Source organism: Pantherophis guttatus, chromosome 2 (assembly GCF_059756535.1).
Source record: "Pantherophis guttatus breed Tessera chromosome 2, ASM5975653v1, whole genome shotgun sequence".
Taxonomy (NCBI): domain Eukaryota; kingdom Metazoa; phylum Chordata; class Lepidosauria; order Squamata; family Colubridae; genus Pantherophis; species Pantherophis guttatus.
Window position 1 is genome coordinate 204,649,859 of NC_142064.1, and position 18,108 is coordinate 204,667,966.

General features: G+C 42.2%; 1 long non-coding RNA gene across 2 annotated transcripts; it reads left to right on the forward strand.

Annotated features, from left to right (window-relative positions):
- Nucleotides 1-10,742: 10,742 nt before the first annotated feature.
- LOC117660558 (uncharacterized) lies at nt 10,743-14,350 on the forward strand. 2 transcript variants are annotated; one of them, XR_009621569.2, is made up of 2 exons: nt 10,743-10,856; nt 11,454-14,350. It is a non-coding gene; the product is annotated as an uncharacterized LOC117660558 (long non-coding RNA). The 2 variants fall into 2 exon arrangements; XR_004589698.3 differs by lacking the exon at nt 10,743-10,856 and adding an exon at nt 10,944-11,096.
- Nucleotides 14,351-18,108: the final 3,758 nt, after the last annotated feature.

The following is an 18,108-nucleotide window of genomic DNA, read 5'->3' on the forward strand; positions in this document are numbered from 1 at the left end:
ACCCCATGAACAATATTCCTCCAGGGCCTTCGTGTCCTCTACCATCCCCCGGAGTTTATTTAAGCTCACGCCAACTGCTTCAGTGACTCCATCCAGCCACCTCGTTCTCTGTCGTTCCCTTCTTCTTTTGCCCTCAATCTTTCCCAGCATTAGGTTCTTCTCCAGTGAGTCCTTCCTTCTCATTAGGTGGCCAAAGTATTTGAGTTTCATCTTCAGGATCTGGCCTTCTAAAGAGCAGTCAGGGTTGATCTCCTCTAGGACTGACCGGTTGGATCGCCTTGCAATCCAAGGGACTCGCAGAAGTCTTCTCTAGCACCAGGGACACCACTTACCTTCCCTACCGGTTCGCTAATGTGTGCGCACTGCCCGCGTGCTCACTTTGCTCACGCACGATGTCTGCGCATGCACAAATCCTTCTGCACATGTGCAGAGGCTTAAAATTGTCACAAAAAAGCAACATCATGATGTCCGTGTGAGTGGGTGGAGCCTCCCGCAGCCGCTGCTACCAGTTTGCCTGAGCCGGATAGAACTGGCTGAATTTCACCCCTGTCCAACACCCATAGTTCAAAGGCCTCAATTCTTTGGCGCAGGATCTATTAGCTTTCCAATAATATTAGCTTTCTGGAAGACGTGTGGATGATGACCCTCTATATAAAGACGGTATCCCCAAAAGAAGTCACAGGCTGGGCTACTGCCACGTCCAGAGGCTCAGGCAGACACAGTAAATGCCTCTGCTGAGCCAAAAAGAAGCCCGCAGGGGGCGCTCTTTCAGCTGGCCAAATGGACTCCTGCAAACTCCTACTCCACCTCCTCCACCCGTGCTTGAAGCTTTGCTCAGGAAATCTCCCGGGTGGGGGTGGGGATACATCTTTAAAGCTTGTACAGGCTTCTAGCTCATCTCAGCAGCGGGTTGACAAAGAGATGGCCCTGCTGTGACAGCATGTCCTCTGTGCACAGTAAGCTAAGGTCCTCAGGCCAGGGAAAGGTGGCTTTGCAGATCAGGCCTGTGAGTGGGTGTGCTTGCCTGTGCAGGAAAATAATTCGTTTTGTCCATGTTATGTAGTTTCTCTAATACAAAGATGGAAGTAAGATACCATAAAAGGTGAAATTATACTATTTTGACATTATGGATTTCACCGTTTTAAAAATCATTTCTAAAAAAACTGTTGGGTTTACGTATGGCATTCAGCAAGAGAAGCATTGGAAGAAAAGACATGAAACCAAGACTTCTGGAAGCAAAGCACTATGGAATATCCACATCTCTGGGATTTGAGCTACAATTTTGGATCTTTTTTGCCCAAGCAGATTATTCCAGTTAAAAGGAAATAAAGAATGAAAAAGACTTGGGAAAAAAATATGACAATTAAAGGATGAGCACAATATCTGGACGTGCGGTGAAATTACTATCATGAATAGTACCTAATGTATGTTAAAAGGTTCATCTGAGCCAAGGTCAAGGGGAAAAAATCCTATTTGCTGTCGTTTAAAACCTGGTGAAATGTGCACTCCTGTATTATATACTGAAAGCGTGCACACCTTTGCTTTTAGAGAAAGCAAATCCAAAGCCATAATAACAAGTTATTCAAATGGCAAAATGTTGCTGTCAAGCAGCAGGTGATCATGCATTACTCTTTTTTTCCTTGTACAGAACCATTAGAGTGCTCATTTGGTACAGGTGGCAAAGACAATCTGCTATGTATACAAAATAATATGACAAAAACAATTTGACAGCTGAATTGGGCCTAATGGAAGAGATAGCTGACAATGTTCTTTGTTTAGCAAGGCCAACTGGAGTTTTCTGTTTAAGGTATAGGATCCCAAATAACCATCTTATCTAGGATTAAAATGTAACTTTAGTGCAGGAAAAAGCATGCACTGCTAGGTGTCACAGGAATATTGGGGATTTCCTTTCCCCTCCCCTTCTCTCCTTTCCTCCCCTCCTTTCCTTTCCCTTCTTCTCCTCTCTCCTCTCTCCTCCCCTCCCCTCCTCTCCTTTCCTTTCCCTTCCTCTTCTCTCTCTTCCTCTCCTCCCCTTCCCTCCCCTCCTCTCCTTTCCCCTCCTTTCCTACCCCCTCCCTCCCTCTAATTAAGATTTTATGTCTCCCTTTTTCCTGGTTTATGAAGATCCGGGTTCAGGACTATTTTATTTTTCTTGTGAGAAGATATTCTAAAAGAGCATTTTTGAATACAAGCTGAATAGGTGAGAAACAAATCAAGGAAGTCACACACCCCCATGTAAATTGAGTTCTACACCCCCACCCTACCCCACCCTGTGCTCTGAACCAGGAGAAACCTCTTAACAATCCTTAGGTAATGACACCAGTGAAGCAGCAAAACTCTGGGTAAGTACCACTGGCAGGAAGAAGTGTTATCTGTGTCTCTTGTTGCCATCCAAATGTCTGGTTAGCCCTTCAGTGGCTCCACCAGCTCCTCCATTTCTGTTCTAAAGCTTTCTATGACTCAGATCTGATGAAACCAGCCCTAATCCTACGGGATATATGCAGTCTTAGATTTCCTGTCAGTTTGTAAATTTATATACCACTTCCTTTACAATGGTATCCAGAAGCAGTTAACAATTGCAATGCAGTAATAAAGGGAGTAAACAAAAGCAATATAAAATAACATATTCATTAAAAAGGGAAGGTGGAAGAAAACCAAAGAGAACTCTTCATACAACATTCATATGGGGAAGACACAGATGAAGAGAGAGGTCTTCGAGAGACATCTAAAAGTTGTGCGGTACACAATTTCAGAGAGCGAAGCTTTCCAAAATTCAGGCACTGCCGCAACGAAGGAACTACAAGATGGCACTCTGTATATAACTGTAGCAGAACTCCCCCTGATTATTCCAGTGAGCTGTAAGGTCTGTAGAGAAAACTGTAGTTTTCTCTCTTTTCCTAGTCCCAAATTTTGTAGGGTTTTAAAGGTCTTCAGCAAAACCTTCAATTTAGCTTAGTAGCTAAGTAGCAGCTAGTGCAGTTCCTTCAACAAAAGTATCACACTTGTTTTGCCAAGAGTTATACTCAGCAGTTCTGGCTACTGTATCGTGCACCAGTAGCAGTTTCTGGAACAATTGGAAGCAGAGCTGTACAATAAACAATCTCAACATAAGGTTAGCAGTGCATGAATAGCAAGTAGTTAGGTTGAATCTGCCTAGGAAAGGTATGGTTGGTATATCATCAGCTAAAACTAGTAATCAGCATTTTTGGGCACGGAGGTAGTGTTGAGCTCCCACTGATTTTAGGAGCATTTTCAAACCATGTTCCCCTGTTTTTGGAGTGCGTGCAAAGTCCTCTGTTCCGAAATCCATCCATCTCCCCATCTAAAAGGGGTTGGACGTGCCAAGATTCCATCTTAATTTTCTGTCTCTTAGCAATCTGACAAGTTATTAAGTTTGGTTTTGGTTCTTAGAATTTTAGAAATGGTCCATATGATGCTTTAAACATACTCACAGTAATATATACTGTAAATACTGCCCTTTTTGGGGTGTATGGAGAGATGTTTTCAAGTTAGAGTTCCGACTGCCTGGATATTACGCCTATGGCAGAACTAGAACTCAAGTTTCCTGGTTTCTAGCCGTGGGCTTTAATTACTGCACCAAACCTGCTCTCACTTTTATTTCCCTACTTATGAATTGCAAACTCTTTCTTTACATAAAGATCCTACTATAGTTAAAGTGGCACCAACTGTGTCTTAAGGGGAAGGTATCACTAGGAGACAAATTTAGCAGAAGAAATAAAAACACTTGATGGATCAATCTTGAGTTGAACTGTTGCATCCACTGGGAGCTACTCAAGAATTTTTTAATATACTGTGTGCCAGATCCTGAGTGAAACGTTCTCATGGTAGAGTATGGCCTTTTGCCTATTGGGAGTTCTGGAAGTTGTAGATCTGTGTATTTGGAGGACAACAGAGAAAGGAAGATAGTAATATAGGAATGCGGATTGTTTATCAGCCACTCTGTCCCACACTTTGTGGTCATGTTCATTAATTGGATATCCACAATGGAGCTCTGCCATCAAGGGTCCATCTGGTTCCTGGCATTAGATCCAGAGAAGGGACTCTCCACTTATTTTTCTGCTGGGAATATAACTGCAATCTGCTAATCTTTGACAAGAATGTGGTTGTTAAGAACAGAAGCAGAGAGAGGAAACAAATTGGAATTTGATGGGGATGATCAAAGTGCTGGCACTGTGCCAGGCACTGCACAAAGCCAAAGAATTTAAGGCAGGCTTTTGTCCAAACAGAAGTGGTGCTTAACTAGCTAGCATAGTTAAGTCCCCCCCCCCAACACACACAATGGGGCCTTCCAGATCCATACATCTACAATTCTACATAATCCCCACCCATGAAAGTAAAACAAAGATATCATTGCTGATTACATTTTTTGTATTACCCAATTGTATGCAGTATTTGAGTTTATGAAAAATCATAACCTGCACGCTCAGTGATGCTGTTTCCATAAATGAAGAAAAGCCCTGAAGATATTTATTGTGTAAGAGGCATGTTTTTGTGATGTACCAGTATTCATAGCTTTACATATGCCTATCCTATCGCTTAAATATTAACATCTAAAATATGACAGAATATTAGGGGGAAATATGCAATGTTATGTTTCCTTTAATTCTTGAATTTGTGTTATTTTTAAGACAGAGGTTATGAACGTCAGACTACCTGCTTTGCCTCTAGATATTTACAAATTTGCGTTGTGAAAGATATAAGCATTCTGGTTTATTTAACAAAGCTGGATGATGGGTGGAAGAGAAAACTTTGGTTATTCAGTGAGAATGAAGTCGTTAGACTAGCCTGGGAGTGATGGAAGTTATAATCCGACCAACACATGTAAAAAGAATCAGATTGGTAGATGCTGATTTGGACTTCTGATCTAGTCAGTTCCTGTTTATATTGGTACTTTTATCCCACTGTTTAAAGTGAAATCAGTTCAGAGCTTAGTTAACCAAGCACACTGGAAATGAGAATATAGCCAAGAGTATTTCTTTTTAATGATGCCCCTGTGTATGAAAATGCTGCCATTGCTTTAAAAATTACTCTTGGGCCAAATCAGAGGCTGGATCTACATTATGCAATATATGTTTATTTTCAGTTTGGGTTTCATTTCTGGATAATAGCAACAAAAGAGGTTCAACCAAAAGTTTTATTAAAGTTTGAAAGAAGAATACAAGAATTTTTCCCTAGAAAGTTAGCTTATCTTAGCAGGTAACAGAACTTGTCTTACCTTCTCTGCATTGGTAAGGTAAGGAGAATCAAGCCTGGCTAAGATTTGGATGGGAGATTTATGGGCAATATTGGGGGTATAGGCTGGACTGGAAAGTTGAAAAAAAAATATTGGAAGAAGGTAATGTATTACGATAGGGAAACTACACAGGCACGTCCATGAAATCAGTAGGAGTTGAACTTGACTCAATTTTCTGAAGGTTTTGCATATTGAAATTGATCCCCTATTGACCTTGACTGAAATGGCTTGTAATTCCAGGTCACTCCAAACCTGGGATGCATTACCTTGGCCAGGATGGTGACATCAAAGTGGCTTGAATGCAAATGATACAGTAGGAATGCAACCTTCTCATGCAGCCCTGTGGGGGCCAGGCTATTGTGGTCTGTGCCTCTGTAGACTTTGCAGCTCGCATCGTTTGCAGCTCTTCAGTAAGAGGGAGAGCCAGGGAAATTGAAAGTGATTGCCCCAATCTGTATTAATTAGAGTCTATTAACTCATCAGAGCGCACACAGGCAGCTGCATGGGCCACTTCATCCATGAAGAGAACTGCCAGCATCATCTCTTGGAACAAAAAAAAAAAAAAAGAGGAGCTAAGCCAGGTAGACTGTTGGTGTTTTTGCTCAAAGCAGGACTATGGAACCAGCCTGTAATAGGGCAAAAGGAAGTGAAGAAACTGGGTGCAAGTTGTCCTTGAATTACAACAGTTCATTTAGTGACCATTCAAAGTTACCACGGCCCTGAATAAAGTGACTTATGACCGTTATTCACACTTAGGACCGTTGCAGCATCTCCGCAGCCACGTGATCAAAATTCCGAAGCTTGGCAACTGATTCGTATTTATGATGGTTGCAGTGTCCTGGGGGGTCGCCTGATCACGTTTTGCGACCTTCTTACAAACTAAATCAATGGGGAAGCCAGTTTCACTTAACCACCGTGTTTCTAACGTAACAAACTGGGATGATTCACTTTGTGGCAAGAAAGGTCATAAAATGGGACAAAATTAACTTAACAAATGTTTCGCTTAGCAACAGAAATTTGGGGCTTGATTGTGGTCGTAAATCGAGGAGTAGTACCTGTACTGAGTAGTCCTCACCTAACCAGTTGCTTAGCGACCCATTCGAAGTTACAATAGAGCCCAGCACCACTGATAAAAGCTATTTAGAATCTGGTTCTGGAGTTCCAATGGCCAGTAGTCATCTGACTATATTTCTGGTGCTTGGCAATTGGCTGTCAGCGTTCTGCAGTCACATGACGCAGTTGTGACATTTTTCACCTCTTTCCAGTCTTTCAGCCCATAGGAATACAGAGAGTCCTCGACTTACAACAATTCGTTTAGTGACCTCTCAAAGTTACAATGGCACTGAAAAATGTGACTTATAAGTGTCCATTTTTCAATTATGACCTTTCCCCATGGTCATGTGATCAAAATTCAGACGCTTGGCAACTGCTTCATACTTATGACCGTTGCTGTGTCCCAAGGTCATGTGATCACTTTTTGTGACCTTCTGACAAGCAACATCAATGGGGAAGGTAGATTCACTTAACAACCAGATTACTAATTTATCAACTGCAGTGACTCACTTAACTGTGGCAAGAAAAGTTGTAAAATGGGGTAAAATTCACTTAACAAATGTCTCACTTAACAACATAAATGTTGGGCTCAGTTATGGTCGTATGTTGAGGACTACCTGTACATGGATTCATTTAACAACCACAGTGTAACAACTGCTGCAGAAAGAGTCTTGTCATGTGAGTGCTTTGACTTATGACCATCATAAATCATGACTTATGACAGAAATTTCAGGCTCCATTACAATTGTAAATCAAGGACTACCTGTAAACCCGGGTTTATTATTTTCTATCTCCTGACATCTCTTTCCTCAATAAAGAAAACAAACCAAGGCCACATCAGGATGTACGTAAGAAGTATATAGGAACAGAAATGGAAGAAACGTGACATCTTGGAAAATATGACATAAGGGATTGAGCTCCCAGTGTATACAGGTCCTTCCAATATGTTTTGTCCAAAGTCATATCAGATGGCTGTTCCCATCATCCCTGATGGCTCTGCCTATTAGAAGCTGGAGTCCTACAAGATTTGGGGCAGCACAAGATTAAACCATTGGATTAAAGTGGGAGTAGAGGAGCAAAATCTGGAGCAGAAATGTTTCACACTGAATCAAAAGTGAGCTCCAGTATTTTGTGCAGGTGGGCATTGCAGACTGCTCTTTTATTTACAAAAGATCTCCCAGCAGCACAATACTCAGTTGCCTGGGGTCCAGCAAAGGACTTCAGGATTTTCAGATCTTTCCACCTTTTTTTTTTTTTTTTTTGCTACAGCTTTACAGCATTCCTTCCAAGGATGAAACCAGATGTTAAGTGGTTACGAAGTGCTCCAACTTGGCCTGAATATTGGGATGAAGGTCTTTGGTTTGGATTTAATGGTTGCCTGGGCAACAAGGATAGAGTGAAACTAGACAGTGGAAGGCTAAAAGGAGATGCCATTTTTTTTTTGCCTGAGCATGTTTCTTTAAGTTCACCATTGTTGGATAAGAGAAGTTCATACTAAGCCACAATGGAGCATTTGATGAGGTTGGATGAGATGCCTGGCATGTTTCTGAATTCCTAGTTTTTTTCTTGATTATTATGATCAGGTAAAAAAATGAACCAAAATTGAAAAAACTGAATAACTATTGGTATGCATGTCATCTGCAGGTTGACTCTGGTTCCTTGTAGCATGTGCAACAAACCAGAGTTAAAACTGACTACAGGGTGGGCATTTCCCACTTACAAGCATCCCCAAGCAATCTCTTTGTTCTGCTATGAGAATAGGCTAGGCTAGCCTAGCACAGCACAGCACAGCACAGAATAGAATAGAATAAGACCTTGGAGGTCTTCTAACCCAGCCCCTTGTTCAAGCAGGAGAACCTACACCATTTCAGATAAGTGACTGTCTAGTCTCTTCTTAAAAACCTCCCCATAATGTTGCTTCCATCTCATCCTTTAATCATTCTCAGTGGCATTAGTATTAAACAGAATTTTCTCCTTTATGCTGCTACCATCCAACAAAGGGAAGCTTTGAGAAGGGTTAAAACCCGTTAGGTTTTATCACTCATTACCTGTGTATTCACTCAGGTGGCTGCAGTGACTTGAAATAAAAGCAATAGGGCAGGAAGGGGTTTGGCAATATGAACCGCAATTGTCCTCCTGCTTGTTATGAATTCCTAACGATTTGAAAAGGGGTGAAAAACATTTGAGGGGAGCCATGGAGAAAGGCCGTGTCACTTAGTAGGACATATCAGTGCCGCCCAGACAGAGGTATCATCTCAAGCTCTGAATGCCGCTACTCTCCAAGATGAAACGGATAAGTGAAACTTCAAAACATTTGAAGTTGACTTTTCATATGAACATCTCAATGCGAAAGCCCAGCTTTCTCGTTAGGTTCTTGGTATGACTATTCCGGCATCCTGAGCCAGAAAATGAAGTTCTGTTTCCTCAAACCCAGGATGTTAAAAGAGTTATGATCATTTGCAAGGGTTCCAAACTGAAACATTTGCAAATAAGGTTAATAATTACTTGAGTTCTTTCCCTCCCCCTTCCCCATACTAAAGAAAGCCACAGATTAGGTGTAGGCAAGTCTCTCTTCCCAACACTCCTCCCTCCTCCCATCTTCCTTCTGTGGGGGCGTTTGGCCAGCTTTACTCTTAAGATGGGTGTATTTTTCCTGGCATCAAATTGGCAGCGCCAGAAGCCAGCTCTGGAGACTATCCTGAATGGGGGAAAAGATAGAATAATAACAGAGGGAAGAACAGATGGAAATTTCGTGTGCTGGCCGTTTCAGCGAAGGAGATGTACACTACCGTGTTTTGCCCTAAGATAGCCCCACTCTCTGTAATTTGTGTGCATGTAGGTAGAGGATGGAAGTGAAAGCATGTGTGTGCTAGGAATCTGATATTTGCATGCAAAGTTTGCACTTTGGGCATGTGTGTGCAAAGCTTTGATAAGTCTACATGCAAAGCCTGCTTGTGTTTGTCCTTTTATGTCTGCATTTGATGTGCCTTCACCAGGAAATCTATTCCATTGCTGTGTTCCCTGCTGCCCCCTAGTGAAGAAAGAAAGCAATGAGACTCTGCTGTTTCCTTGCAGCTGTTGGTATCCGGTGCAGTTTGGCTTGTCATTACACAGCACCTCAGGGTTCCCCTGGCTGAAGCCGCTCATTGTTTGTGTTCTACCAGCATCCAGGCTTCTGGACTCGGTTTCCAGAGCCACCTGTAGGATTTTTTACAGGAGCTGATTCGCTGAACTGCTTCCTCTCCCTTTTCCTCAGTTCAGTCAACTTTGATGATGTTTTTCCAAAGCTGTGCTCAGTGGGGACCAAGCCATAAGGCCAGCTACCTCCCTGTGCACCTTCTGTGCTCAAAGACAGCAATGGAGTTTCATCTTCAGGTTCCCTAGCATCTTTTAAAGCAGGGCCTTTGACTAAACGGTTTAAGAAGGTGATGCAAAAAGATTGGAGAATGAGAGAGAGAAACAGAGAGACCCAAGCCAGGAAAAGTAGATGCTTCACAACATAAACTTTGTTACAAGTCACAAGAGGCAGTAAACACCTTTCTCTCCCCATACCAGCAGCAGCTATAGCGATTGGAACACGGGTGTCAAACTCACCGCGTCACATTGCCGTCACGTGATGTGAAGCGTCACAACGTTTTTCCCATTCGCGGAGCTGGGGTGGGCGTGGCCTGCGCATGATGCATCCGGCCTGAGGACTACTAGTTTGATACCCCTGAATTAGAATAATGCAAGGCCTATCCCAGCAGGGCCTAAGTACAGCACCCAACCCTGGAAAAAAAAAAAAGTGGTGTGACCTTCCATATCTAAGAATGAAGGGACAAAGCAGCTTCACTGGGTAGGGAGTCCCACAGCTTTGGTGCTGATGCTACCAAGGTGTCTCCTGCATGGTTCATATGGAGATGCTGAGGCTTTCATTGACCATGGAAAACAGTGATGAAGTCCAATTTTTTTTTACTACCGGTTCTGTGGGCGTGGCTTGGTGGGCGTGGTGTGGCTTGGTGGGCGTGGCTTGGTGGGCATAGCAGGGGAAGGATACTGCAAAATCTCCATTCCCACCCCACTCCAGGGGGAAGGATATTGCAAAATCTCCATTCCCACCCCACTCTGGGCCAAACAGAGGTGATATTTGCCCGTTCTCCGAACTACTCAAAATTTCCGCTACCGGTTCTCCAGAACCTGTCAGAACCTGCTGGATTTCACCCCTGATGGAAATTGAAAAACAGAAAGTAGAGAAACCATCCAGCCTGCATGAGCCCAGTTCTTGCTTTGGCTTCTAAGGTCATGGGCGCAATTCTCTGAGCTGCCCAGTCCTTCCAGCTAGCTGCCACTATTCGTCTCTTCCCCCAGTCTATGTGAGATCACAGTCATCTCCATGGCAACCTGCAGTGAGCTCATGTGCAAGAGCTGTGACTTCAGCAGGAACAGATGGAACTAAGAGTAGCAAAACATCCTGTTTTTATGCAAATGAGTAATATTTTTTTAAACAAAAAAGTGGAGGGAAGAGTGTACCAGGAAAGTTGTTTTTCTCTACATGCATGATACAGTATGTGTACGTGAGCAAAAAATTTTTTTTTAAGTTGCTCCATATGTAGGGGAGGGAAACAGAAACTACTTCTTTATTTTTTTAAGAAGGTAATCGCTAGACAATCAAGCTGCAATCAGGATGGTGCAAACAAACCTTCCCATGAAGAAAATTGACAGAATTGTGGCATACCTGTCAGATTAGCCTGAAGCCAGAAGGCCTTCCTTTTATTGGTTTTTGGGGAAAATATGACATTCTTCCCCACGGGTGCTTGAGGTTCAACATACAAAATACCCTTGGCTTTTAAAACTTGGAAGAAGCTTTATTCATTTTTTAACCTGAGGGGTACTGTGATCAGATAATTTCAGGAAAGCTTAATAATCTCTCCTGGTTATTAAAATCAGATATGAGATCTATTGCTCCTGACCCGGTGTCAGAGAAGCTATTCAATTCTCTCAAGAAGGAGGCATTGCTAACAACGTTCATGTAATAATTGCTCTCTCCCTAGCTAATTTTAAGTGGAGTATTCCCATTTTGTTCAATCAGGATATGTTGGGGTATGCGCACATGCTGTCTCTCAGGAATTGGTGGTAATCTGAACATATCTGTTAATCAATGCTGCAGGTCTTCACTTTGCCAGAAGAAAGGCACAAGAAGCTGAGCAAAGGCCAAGTGAGTCTTGATTGGAACTGTCTTTGGTTCTGAGAAGAGACCTCTCAAGATACTACTGTGGGTCATCACGATTGTAGTGCCCCTCCTGAGCTGCAAAATAGAATTTCATGTGAGCGTAAAGGACAGAGCCCTGTGCAAAAGCAGACCCACAAATTTTGAAGGTGAATTTAAAAAACAAAAAACAGGAGGAGGACTTCAGTGTTTCTGAATTTGTTAAATCTGATGAGGATGTGGCACGTCGAGCATCTCCCATACACAAGTGAACTTTTTTAATCAGAAAGGTCAGATAAATAACGATGAAGCTGCGTTTTCTGGGAATACGTAGTATTTAAAAGGAAAGAAAAAGAATATTCTTTTTGCCAGTTCAGCCAAGGACGCTTACACATGCCCACCTACAAACATAAGCAAATAATTTTGGCTATGGTGTAATATTAACGGTAACATCGTTAGTAATTTTGTGGTTGAATTTTGAGTTGATGTGGATTCCAGCCCCATTTTAGAGACTAGTGACTAGTCCCCAAAACGTCAAAGACTAGATTAGGCAGTTCTCCCAGAGTCAACACTAATGCACATATGTACACAAACACATGTGGGAGTGCGTGTGCACACACACACACACACATGCACACACACAAGCTGCCAGTAATTGTTACAATGGCAACCTTGGGGATACAAAGCAACAGGATCCCTACTGTAAAAAAGCTTTTCAGTTTTATTTTCTGCTGCCTCTGAACTCAACAAGAACAAGAATCCTCTTCATTTGCAGAGCTGGACCAGCCCTTCACGGGGCTCCAGCAGTCAGGCTTCCTACATTTTTCTTTCTACATTTCTCTGCCTTATGCCAAAACTTGATTGGATTGTAGGTCCCTCCCCAATACACAAAGGTTCAGCTCAGGATGTAGAGACAAGACAGGAGTCCTTCTGTCTTCTGCAACCTCACCCTTAATAAGTCCATTAGGTTACCCTTCAGTGTTTTAAAATTGGAAGGATCTCATCTGAAATGAATAGCCTGGGTGAAAGGGGAGCCAGATGATATTGGGGGAGGGGGATTTCAACTTCAAGGAAGAAATAACAAAGGATATTTGACTCTAAACCAAGAAATCAAGGCAAGAAATCAAAGCAGCTCTTTTCATCTTAAATAGTTGCTGGGAAGACAATTATATCATAAAAGGCTGACTCCATCTTTCCCACTCTGATAAGTGTTGTACCTATAGACTAAAGAAATCTGGGCAAGAGCTTTTTCCCAGTTACTGAGATAATTCATATCTGGGTTCATACAATTTTTTTGAACCTTAGATTGTCCCAAATAATTAGGCACACACAACACGGAGGCCACAGAACAATAAATAAGGTTAAAACCAACCAACTTTAGATGTTGTACAAGAACCTCCATCCTTGCTGTTCTTTCCTGACCTTGTTACATGTGTCCTGCAAACAAGAGTTAATTTCCATTTAGTTTGCTTGCAATTGAACCATTCCCTCCTCTCTTTATTCACCTAGACCAGCCTATTTGGCCTGTCAATAAACCCTGCTATTAAAATCTGGATTCTACTTTTTTCCCCAGGTTGGTATAGGTATTTCCTTGCAATGAACCTCTGAGGTATTCAGGCTGAGAAATAATGAGTAGCCCGAGCTTGATTCATGAACCACAAGGCTCAGTAGGAATGAGGCACAGTGAAAAACTTCTCTGTCTTTTTGGTTTACTCTAAAGGAGGGGCAGAGTATGGAGTGGTAAATGAACGGGTGAATTGAAGATAGGTCACTAATTTTGGAGGGTCTTGGTCTCATGGCGGAATTAATCATTTTCTAATTATTCCTAAGCTCTTTAGATAAGAAAGGCATTATCTATTGCCAAGCACCACTGTAGTTTCTGAAGAAATGAACAACAGGCATAATCATGTACGTGCAAAAGTAGTTATTCACAAAGAACAGTTTAGAAAACATTTTTTAAAAAAAATATTCTGGGGATAAATATAATCCTAATGTGTAAAGGCATAAAACCCCTTTGTCAGGGACTATTTTCCTTGCCCTTTTCTGTATCTTTTCCAGCTAACAAATTTATTTATTTTTTTATTTGTAGCAATTAGAATAATATGCAGCATTACAAATACCAGTCATGCCTTACATTTGTATCAAGGCAATGGCATTTTTATTTTGATCCATTTCATGATTCTTAGCCTGCCCCTAGTTTTTTTCAGATGATGCTTACTAAAATAACATTTTCACAAAGCAATCTGCTATGACCTCAAGTTCCTTTCCTTGGTCAAGCACAGTCAATTTAGAACTCCAAAAATGGTAGTTTTCATTGCTGTGATGAAATTTAAGTGATGGTGATGGTGATGTCATCTGCCACGAATGGAGTCCAGTTCCTGAAGACCACATGAACATTTCCATATTTTTTCTTACTTTGTTATTGTCTTCTTCCATTATGTTTTGTTTTTGCTGTCTAATCCACAGTAGTCTAATCTGCAATGCTGAGTTTTCACAGTTGTCTCCCAGGTACTGTGTTATCTAACCCTACATACCGTGTTTCCCCCAAAATAAGACCCTGTCTTATATTTTTTTTGAACCCTGAAATAAGCGCTTGGCCTTATTGCCATGCACTCAAAAGCCCAATTGGGTTTATTATCAGGGGATGTCTTATTTTGGGGGAAACAGAATAGCATTTTGACATTAGCTGAAGTCAGCTACACAGAGTCTCTGGTTGTGATTTAATTTTAGAGACTGGTGTAATGCCCAGAAAAGTAGTCATATTTGTTGTAGCAGAAGGAGTAGGACATCTTGGTGTTATTAAAGGATTAGGTCCAATGCTGTCACTTCATCTAATAAACCTGCTGTTAAAATCTGGATTCAAGTTGTATATACAGATACAGACGTACAGTGTGATCGTTGGGATATCATTCGGACTGGAGAAGTGTGACCAAACAATAGTCAAGGCAGAGAAGATAGTTAAAACTGATGGGCGGAACCACTATCAGTGGACCACATAGCAGACATACAGACCAGTTATGGTATCCCATAATCACATGGAAATCACAATGTGGAGGCAAAGAAGACAAGAACATCCAAATACCACCAAAGAACAAGACAGGTGCTGAAGAAACAGCTCAATGAGAAGAACAAGATCCATGCCATCATCATGTATGTACTGCCAACCATCAGACACATTGCCAGTATAGTCAGCTGGCCAAAATAGTACGTGGAGACTGTCAGCTGTTCAAAACAGTACACAAAGACTCCAAAGCTCCTTATAATGTATGAAGGTTTCCACCCAAAATCCAGCATTCAGACACTGTACGTCAACCAGAAAGAGTGTGTGTCAGCCACACACCATGTCAAAGCCACTGTCTTGGATGAAACCCAGAGTATCCAGGAGTACATCAGTAAGATGTCACCCAAAAATAAATGGCCGAGAGAATGTCATAGACAACATCAGGCACGGGAGGAAGATCAAACAGAAGTGCCATGCCAGACAAGACTGTGCAAGGGATGTACCTTCTACATTAAGGTGAAGTGACTGATATTGGAAAATACTATCAATGTCTGAAATTAAAAGACAGCATTGAGGCACTAGTCACAACAGCACAAGAACAGGCAATAAGCACCAGATTCGTAGAAGCAGGGCTCTACCTACTACACTAGACAGGACCTGAGGTTCGGATTATGAAGAGAGGCCTTAGAGATAGTCCAACGTTTAGTAGCAGGCTGTAAGAGGTAGGCAAGAACAGGATGCACTGCACGGCACAACCAAGTAGCTGCCATTGTGTACAGAAACATCTACAGAGCATATGAGCTAGAGCTAGACCTTCCCAAGTCCAGATCAAACATTCCATATAGAAGATTGTGGAGAATAACAGGGCTAAGATTCTCTGGGGCTTTCAGATCTAGATAGACCAACAGGTACTGGCCAATCAACCAGACATTGTAGTAGTAGACCAGAAGACTGTGGTGGTGATTGATGTAGTGGTGCAAGATGACAGCAACATCAGGGAAGGAATATGAGAAGTTGGAGAAATAACCATAGCACTTAAACTTATATACTGCTTCACAATGCTTTACCGCCCTCTCTAAGTGGTTTACAGAATCAGCATATTTCCCCCAACAATATGGGTCCTCATTTTACTCAGAAGGATGGAAGGCTGAGTCAACCTTCAGCCTGGTGAGATTTGAACTGCCAAATTGCAGGCAGCCGGCAGTCCGCAGAAGTAGCTTGTAGTACTGCACTTTAACCACTGTGCCACCGTGGCTAATAAGAGGGCCTGAAGGAAAAACTACAGAAGATGTGGAAAGTAAAGGCCAAAGTAGTCTAAGTGGTGGTAGGAGCCCTTTGGGCTGTGACTCTTAAGCTGGAAGAGTGGCTCCAGGAGATCCTAGGAGCAACATCAGAGCTTTCTCTGTCCAGAACAGTGCAGTGCTAGGAATAGCTAAGATTACTGTGCAGAACTCTGAAGCTCCCAGGCTCCTTAAAATCCTGTAAGGTTTCGCTTTATTCCTTTAGCAAGTTATTTAAATCTGAAATCCTAGGTCTTCACTTCCTTGCGCTGTCACCATTTAACTCCGCAGCTCCGCTCTACTCTGCTCTTTGGTTGCCGCTGCCTTCCGGGCAAAAATCTGCCCTTTTCCTTAGAGTCTCTTTCCGCTTCACCAATCCACAAACAATCTTCACCTCCTTTCTGGTGATATTTCGATATATATACATACATACATATGTATTTCTCTTTAGCCAGGCTGTCACCACTCCAGATTGGCCAATATGGCTGATTTCTTCTCTGCCAGTTTTAAGAGATTTCCTCCTATCCATTCAGGGGATTGCTTTCACCTCAACATCTTCAGAATGTCCTCTTTATCCTGTCGATCTCTCCGGGACCGACTGTGCCCTTAAAGAGCTCCTGGCAGTGAAATTTCGGGTTGCGGGTACGGAGCTCCATTCCCTTGCCCGCTTCACAATGACGTCACCGCTGGAAGTCCAGGGATTTTTTGTAAATATGAGTAGCGCTAGGAGCCATCTATCTGGAATACTTTTCACTTATGCAGAGTACTTATTACAACAACTTGACAGCAAAAAGAACTCTTCCTTCTCTAAAAGTACACATCATAATATGATTTCATGGAACAAATGCAGCAAAAAAAAAAGTTGCATTTTTGATTTGGCTGAAGAGCTCATAGAAGCAGCAACAATAGCAAACCCAATAATTATGGGGAGGGGGGTGGTTCCGTGCATTTCATCCTTCTTTTGTATCCATTCCAAAAGATAACTGACTTCTCATCACAGAATTAAAGACTAGCTGAGGGAGGAATGTCCTTGGGAATTTCTGGTGTTTTGGACAAAGAACAAGGAGATCCCATAGGAAGCCATAGAAGGGCTGATCAAGAGCTATGCATATGTTAGTCTCCTTCCAACAAGCTGCCAATTCCTTGGTAGCAGTGTGAGGCAGTGCCCAAGAGAATTGCAGAGAAATTAGGAATCTGGAGCTTAAATTAGAAAATGCTAGGTGTTTTATTTCTGTACAGCTATCACCCATCTCTCAATTTACCTTGAATCTTCCTTAATAACTTTACTGATGATGTACTATAAATTCTAGCTGAGCTGCTGCGTAGTAGACAAAACAACTTTAGGTACAAGAATCTGAAAGAGTCAAAATTGGTGGTAATGATAAGGATCCCAAAGGACTTGGGGAAAAAAAAATAAAAGAAGCAAGGATGGGATAGAAATCTGCCTCAAATCCAGATTGCTGGTGTAAAATACCCGGATTTGGAAGAAAAGTCCTCTCCTGCTCTTTTGGGGGCAGCAAGCCCAGTTAGGACTTGGTATCTATCAACCCATGGGCTAGCATAGCTAACCAGGTTAGATAGCACTTTAATGCCAGCAGAAACATTAACAACATGCAAGACCTTTTGGTTTCCAAATCACAAACTAAAGCTTTGGTTTTAAAATATGCATTCTTGGGAAAAGCTTGTCTGCATGGATCTTCCACATCAACTGGATACCCCTGTGTTTACATCATGAACCCCTTAGGATTTGTAGAAAGGCTCCATGGGAAAGCATATACTTTGCACGCCAACAATTCCAGGTTCCCAGCAGCATGGCAGCATGGATAGGTAGGGCTAGAAAAGAGATCTGCCTAGATTCTCTGGAGTCATTGCCAGTCTATCCTGGGCTCACATACACAGCAGCATCCTCTTGCCAAAATCTAGCCACCTGAGAGATTTATGAAGTCCAGCACAGTCGAAAGAAAGCTGCCTTAGGGTGCAAAATCGTTTTGTGAGGAGCTATTGGACCTGGCAATGGTCCTGTGTGAATTCAGCATGGACTCTACGCCGTTAAAATTCTCCAAAAGCTTTGTGTTAACAGAAATGTTGGAAGAAATGTCCATCTGGGTTCAGTTCCAAGTGGGGAGAAAGACACTGGAAACATGGTGGCTGATTGGAAAGATGGTTTTTAAAGTTGACAGGACCACATGGTTTGAGGTCCTGGGCAAAACAGGCACATGGGTGAGAGAGAGAGAGAGATTTATACCTTCTGTTGGGCTTTGAATTTGAGCTTGTGTTCTGATTGGTTGTCAGACTCTCATGGGGCCATGCAGGGGTAACTTTGTAGGTTGTCTTT